Source organism: Cottoperca gobio, chromosome 8 (genome assembly GCF_900634415.1).
Source record: "Cottoperca gobio chromosome 8, fCotGob3.1, whole genome shotgun sequence".
Lineage (NCBI taxonomy): Eukaryota > Metazoa > Chordata > Actinopteri > Perciformes > Bovichtidae > Cottoperca > Cottoperca gobio.
The window spans coordinates 12,272,454-12,283,868 of NC_041362.1; the positions used below are offsets into that span (position 1 = coordinate 12,272,454).

The 11,415-nt window shown below is 41.1% G+C and overlaps 1 long non-coding RNA gene across 2 annotated transcripts in view; it reads right to left on the reverse strand.

Annotated features, from left to right (window-relative positions):
* Positions 1 to 11,295, reverse strand: part of LOC115011991 (uncharacterized) — a 54,770-nt gene extending 43,475 nt beyond the window's left edge. For both annotated transcript variants that reach the window (XR_003832629.1, XR_003832628.1), the window contains exon 1: positions 10,781 to 11,295. This is a non-coding gene — a long non-coding RNA (uncharacterized LOC115011991). The remainder of the gene's footprint in view (positions 1 to 10,780) is intronic.
* Between the last annotated feature and the right edge of the window lie 120 nt (positions 11,296 to 11,415).

The following is an 11,415-nucleotide window of genomic DNA, read 5'->3' on the forward strand; positions in this document are numbered from 1 at the left end:
ATGAGGATCTCATTAGTTAGCAGGTCAATAATAATAATTAGTTACCCGGTCGCGAAGTCCTTACAAAACCCTGCTGAAACATGGCCTTCTCTAGAAGCTCAGTGTGTGGAGTGCTGTAACAAAGCCTGGCTCCTTCGTAACACACACACACACACACACGCACGCAAACACACACGCACATGCACACGCACATGCACACGCACACGCACACGCACACGCACACGCACACGCACACGCACACGCACACACACACCGTGTGGGCCGGCATTGTGTTTATTGCTCAGTGCTGTCGTAGCACCAAGGCCATTAGTTTTGTGAAAAGCTGGATTGGGGCACAGTGAGCTTGTGTGAGTGTCTTGGCGTGTCGGTGCTTCAGCATATGTGCCTATATGTGCCGGGGGGGGGGCATGAGCTTTTGTTTGTAAATAGAAAAAATATTACATCTCAGCGAGCGGATGTGTCTTTTTCAAAGCGTCCACCTCCATGTGCTTTCCCTCAGGAGCATCTGTACGTGTATTAAAAAGGAGAGAGTGAGGTCACAGACTTTCGCTACAAAGGCTCCCAGCCCAAGGTTTACTGGAGTACAAGCAGCCTTTGTAAAGGCCATGTGTGCACTGCTCTGTGCTGCATTACAATGGATCTGAGAGAGAGACATCGAGAGCAAGAAGGAGAAAGAGAGCGAGGCTCTAACAACTTGTATTGATTAGCAGGAAAGGGTTCCACGTCATGCCCCATCCACTGCTACTGCTGCCAACAAACAAAAAAACAACAGCACCTAAAAGGATATCTACCTTCTCTATCTTTTGGGAAATAAATTGTTTTTCTTTGAACTCCACATAATGTGACATGCCTTGCATGGTTTAGTTACCCCGGGGTTGCATACTTCCCTGTGTGTGTACCCAGCTGTATGTCTCTTATCATTTTGTAACACGTGTGTGTCTGTGTGCACATGTATATGTATATCAGCAATGAGCCCTTTGTTCTCTGTGTGCATAAATATGAGTAGGTGTATGTGCCTGCCTTGTCTTGTTGTCTGTTTCAACCACGCTGCAGGAGAGGAAACGCCAAGCTTAAGCAGAGCAGGAGAGCCTGATCAGGGCTATGCTCACAGCTGTTCTATACACTCACACATGTTATGATATAACCTGCCCTGGATGGTCCGCTCCAGGGGTCTGCTCTCATGTATTGATAGGACAAAGCTATCAACAGCCCATAAGTCAGACTTACATCAACTGTGTGAATGCAAATAGTGCAGCAGGGCCATTTTTTTGCCAGGGATTCACAGGGGTGAGTGAGTATATCACAATAAAGCCTGGTTGGTGGAATTGTGCCCCCAGGTTGAAGGACATGGTGTGTGTGAGCGTGCATGTGTATGTGTGCACGTATATGTGTTTCAGAGATTAATGTGAGGGGCAGATGAGGGTGAGCAAGTGAACTAATCTATTGAAAGTTGTGCATGTGTGTGATTCCTTTTGTGTGTGTGTGTATGCGTGTTTCTATATCCTCAAGTATCTGTATATGCTTATGTGTTTTCTCCATAACAAGTACCCTATTAATGCGTGTGGTGATAAAGGTCAGCCACCCCTCTCTCTTTAAAGTGTAAGAACAGTCTGATAGACACACTGACGCACCAGCACAATAATACACTCTGCACCTGTCACTAAGAGCCTCACAGACAAATGGCTATAAAAAAGTACAAGAATATTCCTGCTGTTCAGTCATGCACTTTGGATGTAGCTATTCCAAAGAAATACATATTTAATGGAAAACATTTTGGGGTCAAGTAAGTAAATGACTTGATAAAGCCAAACACAGTCCAACACGACTTCCACTGTGCTTTGCATGCGGTTAACTTTAATAATTATAAGTAAATATTCAAGGTTAAATTAAGGCTTTACAAAAGCTTTTTGACTAAATGTATGCAAATGAATCTTAAACAATAAACGTATGTGTGGACTATTATTAGATACAAAAAAATGTATTGTGCTCGGCGATACAAGCAGTCCGTCTTGTCATGTCATCAGGTCATCCCTGTCTTGGTGGACAACACCAATAAAGTCCATTTAAAGCAAGCTGGTCAGGTCCCTCTTCTCTTCTCTGCGTTTTAGCTAAAAAAAACTGAAGGTAAGCAGAAAAGCCGCTGCAACATTTTTAACTCCTGTTCCGTCCCAAGACAAAATCCTGAGCAGATGAGCCTTCAAAGGAGGATAATCGTAGACTCTTCATGTGAGTGCCTATGCATGTCTGAGTGGAAGCTCTGGCAGATGACAGCATAAGCCATCTGCTGCTGTGCACCTCATAAGTGTTAGAGTTAAGTCTTAACACCTGTAATAACACATTGTTACTTTCTCTTTGTTTCTCATTGCTTTCCTCTTCCTTCTAACTGCCTCCCTACTACCGCTCCATCTGAACTCCTAGATGATTGAATGCCATCGTTTCTGCACGTCAACATTGACTGTAGCTGGAGGTGGACACTAATGGCTGTTCAAGAAGAAGATTTAGGCTCTGAACAGACATTAAAAAAAGATATTACAACCAATGAATGCCATATGTTAGAATGGCTGAGGCACTGCCAAGGACAACATCATATTACCTGGCAACAGTGCACATCAGAGGACGCAAATACACACAACCCATTTTGAAAGCATGGAAGTGTAATGGGGTGATGTGAGGTAATGAGTCACAATATCTGACTATAACATTAATTCATGTTAGGTGGGAATGTAAAACATGCCTGTTGATGCGATTATACGAGATGCTTCACAGTTTCATGGTAATCTCTTTCTCTCAGCCAGTAAGCCAGGCGAAGTAGCCTCAACCGAGGCTACTTCATCATAATGCAGTAAATGATCAGGAATCATGCAATATGAATATTATTTATTTATTGGTAAGGGAGCAGGGAATGAGAGCAACATGTAAACATTGACTGAAAGGGATTGCATCACTGTTATAATATGCAGACGGCTTGACATGTTAAAAGAAAATAAATGAAAGGACGCCCAGCTCAGTCATCTGTCGTCAACTATTTCTCGTCTCTGTATGAATTAATCCACAAACTTTTTCAGCCCACCTCAAACTGGAGCTCCAGTTGTCATGGCAACAGATCACGTGTTACGACATCCTCGGGCAAACTTTCTATGCGATCCCCCTCTGGTCTATTCAAGCAGCCCATTAACGGTCACTTGACAGGTGCCGTCCACTTTGGGACATCATTAAGAACCGTCAACCTCAATCCGTCCCTCAGTGCTGCGGAACGTCCCTTTCTGGTGGTCGTACCTTATTATTCTGCTCCGTTCTTTATTCTTCCGTCACTCCCTCTATGCATTTACATATGGCGCCTCTTAGGACCTATTTTCTCAGCTCTGTGTCTCAGTTTATCTCACCCCACACGCACACTCTGGGCTTGTGTCTTGGTGCAGGACGCACCGAGGTCAGAGGTCAGATGTCATGTGACTCGGATGTTCAATACACACTGACATGCTGTCTAAGCTGGTCGGGACGAAAGCACGAGGTCACGGGATTTGACACACATAAATGCACACACACGTACGCACAAACACACAAGCCTTGTTTAGACGCGAGCTGCACGTGAGGATTTCGGCTGTAGTGATACAGCAGAGGGAAAAATGGATTTGTGGCTTTCCTGTCATTGAAACACAGAGGGAGCCTTTCCATTACAAACGATAAAAGCATCGTTTAATATTCATACTCTCTCATGGCGGGGAGGCGTAAACTGTGGAGAAAGGGACCTGACTGCAATCCAAAAATAGTTAGACTGCGACTTCTATCTCGTTAGCATTTGCTTCCCTTTCAAGTAGTTATGTAATGCTTCTCTTGAAATGATGTAAAACACCCGAGCCCTATGTGTTATGATATGCATTACAGTGTGTGGAAGTGTGTGCTGAAAAACCTCAATAAACCGAAGCTCAATGTAGCATTAAACACCCTGAATGACTCTCTGAGATTAACCAAAGGTCACACAATGATCAACAATGCTTCGGTCATAATTTATAAAGAATGATGTTTGTTAGTAATCAGTGACTGATTATGAACCGACTATAAACTGTGTACAACATCATACATTGTATCTATTCGTGGTCTTTAGGAAACGATGACTTAACAAGGAAACTATCTGACGTGAGTATTTCTAACCCATGCCCCCACCCTATGTGCTAATTTAGGGTGTCAGTGACTCACTTATTATGTAAGAGCCAACATTACTCAGATGCTACAGATGCAGCTAAGATAGTAACAAACATGGGATGGATGCGGGATAACTACCCCCCTCCCTCCTACTCCACACAGTGTTGTGTTGAAATCTAAGTTTATATTTGAAAGCAACATTAAGGCAATGGACATGCTTGTCGTTCTCTGACACAGCAGGCAACCGTTTTCAGGGGAAAAGCTATAAAAAAAAAACCCACCGTTCACTACCTGCTCAGCACTAAAGGAGAGACAAACACAGTTAGTGACCAGCTGGTGAATTTAATAAAGTTAATCAATATTTTCCCTGCGTTCCTCAGTATCTGTCTGTGCTTGTCTCTATAAAAGAACAACGGACCTTAGAGCAACAGCTCATAGATCAAACTAACTGTCTCCGTCTTCGTCTCATTATGATCGACAGTAGTCTAGCACTCCCTCCAGTGTCTGCAAAGCTTTATAGCATTTCAACAGAGACTTGCATCGGCTGGCCCCTCCGGTGCCGCAGCAACAGGGGCAGTGAAGTCATTGTGGCTGTAAGCAGAAAGAGTGCTATTTACAGTCACTGTAAAGCCATGCGGTCTGTGTCAATGTGGAAAGGTCTGGTATATTTTCTAAATGAACAAACACAGGCTGGCTTCTGGTTTGAATTTCTCAATGCTCATGAGCTCAGATAATATATTTATTTCCATGTACAGTATGTTTTGGCGATTGCAAAGTGACAGTACTGGGCTGTAAGGTCTGTACATCCCACAGTGTGAGGAGTACGTAGTTATTATACAACACATATTATAATGCTATTTAAATAGCCAACAACAAACCTTATGCTTTCACAGTGTTACTATATATGTCATATGCCATCTAGTGTTGGGACTATGTAACAGTGTCTAATTACTAGTTGGAGAAATCGACAGAGATTTTTATTATATTCAACTTTGAACAATAGAGCGAGTTTTGTAACCAACAATTCAGGAAATACATATGTATCCGTACTATTTTTGTCTGTTTGTGTTTTTAGTTTTTATTGAGATCTGCCACAAAGTAAAAATTCAATAACATATGTGCATGTATCAGAATAAATAGAAGAAGCATATTGCCAGAGAATTCAACTATAAGGCTACGTTGCATTACAAAATATAATATACAGATAATGTAGGGGAGCCGTTTACAAAAATGGCAGAAATAAATTATGATGTTCAAATAAAAATAGTTTTAGTCATTTATACGTTTTTCTTTCATATTACAATTAGAAAAAGTTGACATACCTAGTTTACAATTTGGAGTTCTGTGATGAGATATTACCAAAACATGCCATTGTTATGAAAATACTTAAAATTGCAAACTTAGAAATAATGATGTAATAACTTTGCAATTTATTTTGAACATCATAACACCAGAGTTAAGAACCGAGGAGAACTGAAACAATAGACAAATGGATGTGGGAAGCACATTGGGATGGTTGGAAGAGCCTCCAAGCGCTCGAGGAGACTGTGGACAAGAAGCTTATTCATCAGGATGAAGGCTGAGAAAGAACATATTTTGATAGAAATTCTTGGACACATTTACTGCAAACAATCACATTTCAGTAGATGTCAGTACTGACATGGTTAAAGCATTCAGCCTAACTGTAATACGGTAGTAGCAAACGCTCAGGAGATATATGTGTGTGTGTGTGTATATATATATATATATATATATATATATATATATATACACACATATATCTCCTGAGCGTTTACTACTACTGGGTCACTGAAGAACAGTCCCACTGGGCCTAATTACAGCAAGATATCAGACCCTTCATTACCATTACCCTGCTTTGTTTGAATACTGTATTATATAGGCATGTTTGTGTGTGTGTGTGTGTGTGTGTGTGTGTGTGTGTGTGTGTATGTGTGTGTGTGTGTGTGTGTGTGTGTGTGTGTGTGTGTGTGTGTGTGTGTGTGTGTATGTGTGTGTGTGTGTGTGTGTATGTGTGTGTGTGTGTCCTAAAGGCTGAGTTATAGTTGGATCGAGGCTCTGTACAGAGCCTACACCGTAGCCTACGCAAGTGGCCTACACTGTTGTGAGTATTTATATTTGTAAGCTGTCTTCGTCGTTCTGTAATTGTGCACTGTGTTGAGTTTCTTTGTGTACTCCAAACATTGGCGACAGAAAATTAATTTCATCATCATCATGTTGGAGCTAATAAATGTGAACAACAATAGTACAGTAAATAACAAAACCTGAATTTATTAGAAAAGTTGACCCCCAAATTTTAGAAGTAACTGAACCTTGCTGGGATTCGTAACTGTAATGTAAATTTCAAAATGTAATCCCTTACACATTACTGTAACGTACAACAAAGTAATGTGTTTAATGCTTAACACTGGTAATGTAGTGTGCCTTACATCACAAGCAATGAATGAGACAGTCATGATGAACTCATTTGCAAACTCTTATCTCTAAAATCTAATCGAAGAGGGAGAAAGCAGAAGAGAAAGAAGAGAGCAGAGAGATAGGAGAAGAGCGAGGAGAGAAGAGAGAGTAATCGCAGAGAGCGAGAGATTCTCTCTCTCACTCGATCATAAGTCTAGCGCTCTCCTCTCCCTCTATCTCGTCTCGTCTCGCTATCTCTTCTCTCTCTATCCTATCCTCGCTCCGTCTCTCTTCTCTCTCTCTTCTATCTCTCTACGTCTCTCGCTATCCTCCATCTCTCTCTCCCTCTCTCTCCCCGTCTCTCTCTCACCTCCCCCCTCTTTCTCTCTCTCCCCTTTATCTCCCCAGAGGATTTTTCTTTCCCCCCCAACTAGCTGCAGATAATTCAAATCTAGTCACACCAACAGTAGACTGATATTTCTTGTTCCACTCCCGACAGCAACTGATCCCTTCTGTCATTCTGCTGGGTCATACGAGGGCAACTGTTCTCGTCCCCAAAACAGAAACAATGTGAAATCCCTGAGTGAATCTCCTGTGATGTTGGCTTGGGATTAGAACATTTTGTCCCAAGCATCCCTTTATCCCGACCCCCTCCCTCTCTCAGTCTCAGTTTTGGCCACTCCCCGCGCTCTATTTCATGCTGTGTCACTTCTGTTTGCATGGTCTATTTTCTGTGTCTCTCTTTCTCATTTATGAAGAAGCCTTGAGTGTAACTGACTGAGTGTCTATCTTCGCACATGCAAGTTAAAGCTAAGAACATTTTGTACCTGCGTTGTCTGTGGAATTCTGTCAACATTCCAACTGTTTGTCCATACACCGAGGAAACAGACAAGGAAGGAGTGTGTGCATAATATATTTGTGTTTGTATGACATGAATTCAACACCAGGCTGGTGGAATGACATCTCATTAAAGAGACAGTCTGCCTGCATTCATTCATAAATTCCACAAACTGAAAGCCTCGGGCATAATTTCAATTAATTGTTTTATTCAAGACATCCAGGTCTCTGTGTGTTTGTATATTTTACGATCTACGATTCACATACACACATGAATGGCAATGAAGTAGATGCAGAAGTTGTTTGGTTTCAGTTTTATTTCTACATACTACATTTTTAATTCATTCATTTCGACATACTATATTTGTTTCAGGTTTCATGTGTTTAAAGTTTAAATTTCAAGTGGTAGTAGTGATACATAGTTCAGATATAGTTTGTTCAGTGCATCATGCAAGGCTGAGATCTAATAACATGGTTATTATTCGCAATAGGGAGGGTGCATGGAGGATGTTATAAGTGAATCTCCTGCATGATTGTAATGCAGCTGCCACCTCATTACTCGTGCTTCCTTATCATCGCAGAAACTATGCTTGAAACAGCTGTTGTAGCAGCTTCCGTCTCACTCCGATGGTGTTTTCAATGCTATGGTCTCAAACAATCAAACCCTTTTTTGTCCATAAAAATAAGCCACACTTTTCCGTTGTGAAGAGGCTGCTGTCCACGGTTGTGTCTTTACAACATGAATATATTACATATCATTGACTACCGATGTCAAAAATCCAATTATGGCAATGCAAATAGGGATATTTAATGCAACCAGTAGAGTCCCTATATCCACTAAGAGCCTGAGTCTGCAATCTTATAGTAGATTTCATTAAAACTCTGACTAAATCAACCTAAAATGACAGGTCAGACAAATAGGTTTTATATTTAAATGTACAGTATGACTCCCTAAAAGTCCCACAATCCAATGTTTTGACAGCTAAACCTATTTAAGCAGTGACACGTGCAAACTACAAGCAAACATTTATTTATCCATCTATCTAGATGTAATAAAGTAGGTATGGATACAACAGAGAAGAGATGTGAGAGGTAACAGTATCCTAGTTTCCCCCTACATTGAACAGGCACTATTTTTAGAAAGCAGAAAGATAAGGGGGGAAAAAGAATCCCCTCGAGTCGACAGAAGAAGTTTTATGTTCTGGACAATTTACACCCTCCTTATGCTACGATGACCTTTCTGCCTTTATCGTTCCCTCATCCCAGCCCCCCTCATACCCTCATACCCTCATACCCTCGTACCCTCTGCACCTCTATGTCCTCCCTCTGTCCTCTTCTCCTCTCTCCTGTCTCTTTACCTTTCTTGTATTCTCATAAGTATGTGAGAACTACTGCAATTGTCAACTTGTGTGTGATATTTATGTGAGGAAAATCAAGCTTTTCCTTTTTTCTGTGGTTGTTTGTTTAAAAAACTGTCACATGTCATTTGTTTGCTCCAACATGAAACATCCTCTGTGTAAAATGTCCATCTCCTATTGCTCACCTAGTGTCAGGAACATGAATCCACTCGACTAATGCCCTCACTGTGTCTGTGTGTGCACATGCATGCCTTTATAGAGTGTGTGAATGTAGTCCACATTTTGTCTTGGTAATTTATGACTTCCGGTCTTTCTGTCCCCTTCTCTCTATCCCTTCCCATCTGGCAAATCTTTAGTCTAACCCAACACACAGGCCAGCTGTGCCCTGGAGAGCTGCTATTGACACTGTGTGCATGCGTACACGTGTGTGTGGTTGCACACATCCATGGCATTGGGCACCATGTGCACTTTGAGTTTTGTTTACGCAAATGAAAAGTGCGCTTATAAATAAAATGTATTATTATTATTATTATTATTATTATTATTATTATTATTATTATTATTATCTACCAGCCCATCTGGCTAACTGCTTGCGGAGGCATTCATCGGGCAAGTGACAGTATATATGTGTGTGTGCGTGTGCGTGTGTGTGTGTGTGAGAGAGAGAGAGAGAGAGAGAGAGAGAGAGAGAGAGAGAGAGAGAGAGAGAGAGAGAGAGAGAGAGAGAGAAAGAGAGGCAGAGCCTGCTGAGCCAGGCCTCTCATTATGTGGAATGTAATCTGAGCTTTTGGGGCAATAGACGTAATAGATGTATGGTGTAATAGACAGGACATTACAATAAAATCTGCTTTCAAACTGAGATGTACGATAAAAGACAAAAACAATATTCACCTGCATTACTTTCGTGTATTACTGTGTCTTCAATATCATAATTTATCAGGCAAGTAAAACAAATCTGCTTCACTTCAAACATTTCTAACACAAACCTTCTTTAGTTAAGTGCTTCAATCTCCCAACCAAACAATGGAAATTGCACTAAAATGAAGAGGGATTTTCTCTATTCATATGCAGATATTTATTTTGTGTTTAAGAATACACTATAAAATCACTTAATATGAGCTGAACTGACTTGAGTTTATTTTTGGTCATATATTACACATATTAAAGAGATAAGCAACACTTATGCTTACAGCACTCTCACTCTTGTCACCGGCTTGTTAAATGTTGTGCTGCCGCCCAGTGGACAACTTCATTGATTGCACAAAAATCAGTAACGTAGTTTTACTAATATCTATTTATTGCAGCCTCCTATACATGACACATGATAAAACCGCAACACTGCAAGTTTTTTAAATGCTTAGCCAGCACAATAGTCCCTATATCATGGTATATGCTCTTTTATGCTGTACATTGAAAGCAAGGGGATGTAAAATGTCATTATGATGGGATCAAGTACAAGTACTGTTACTTTAATTTAAATTAAAGCCAACCTACTTCAGTTAAGGTCAGTTCAAATGTAGGATTATTCCGAGAAAACATTATTGCGTTACATTTTATATGTCATGGTGTATGATATTATATAATAGCCTTCTACTGTTAAATTGAAGAAACATCATCATGCCACCGAACCCTTTCAATCCAAACAGATCCATTTCTATTGACGGCACTTTGCAGCCTGTATGTGCAACCACCTTCATCAGTGCAGCTTTATTAGATTCAAGCAGAAAGAAGACAAAACGGACCGACAATACATATGAAGTATATGGAAACCAATAGCCTACATCAATTCAATAGTTTGACACTAGTTGTCGATCAACAGCATAATCCATAATCACACATAAAATCCACAGTAGCTCCAGCCACAAACAAACATATTACATCAAAAACAGAAAGCTCAAGCACAGTTTATGCACAACATGTGCCGAGAGCGCACATGTTCGCACAATGCTACGTTGCCTAGCAACGTTGACGCGCTCTTCCGGAGCGTCACATCCATCACAAGGAGTTTGTTGTTGCAAATGACTCACCTGTTTGAGCGTCACTCTGTGAGTCTTGTGTGCAACACGAAGTCTCCCATCATCTGCTCCAGGTTCAACCAATCACCGCTGGAGGTTCCACCGTGATGTTAGCATTTAGCATGTTAGCTAGATCCAGCACACCTGTTGCTGAAGCACTTTGTGGGTGTGTTTAATTTGAGTCACTGAGCGTGCTCGCTGGGTGGAGCATTGGTAGATAATCAACCTCTCTTACCATGGAGGCACAATGTTTAGCAAAGCCGAACCCATAAAGACGTTATCCTTAATTGTATTGCATTGCTGTGCTTTTCTGTACCAGTTCACTAACTTCCAGCCCCGCCCTTTGCGACCCCACAGTGAAGGTACATCTATGGTAGGAACATGTTTTCGGAATGTCATCTCTGGAGTTGTGCCCTCCTGCGGCCGCAGACACACCAGCAGCTTCTTCTTTGCTGCAGCTGCTGATTTATCTCCTTTCTTTTGTTCATTTCTCACAGTTTATCATGACCTTTTTCACGTGACATTGTTTTACTCTGTAAAGGATGTGATTAGAAATGTTGCAAAGTAGATTGATTCACCACAGTGATACAAAACTGATTATTTGATGTTCATCACATCAAAGTGGAAGGTTGAGGATAAATGAGCTA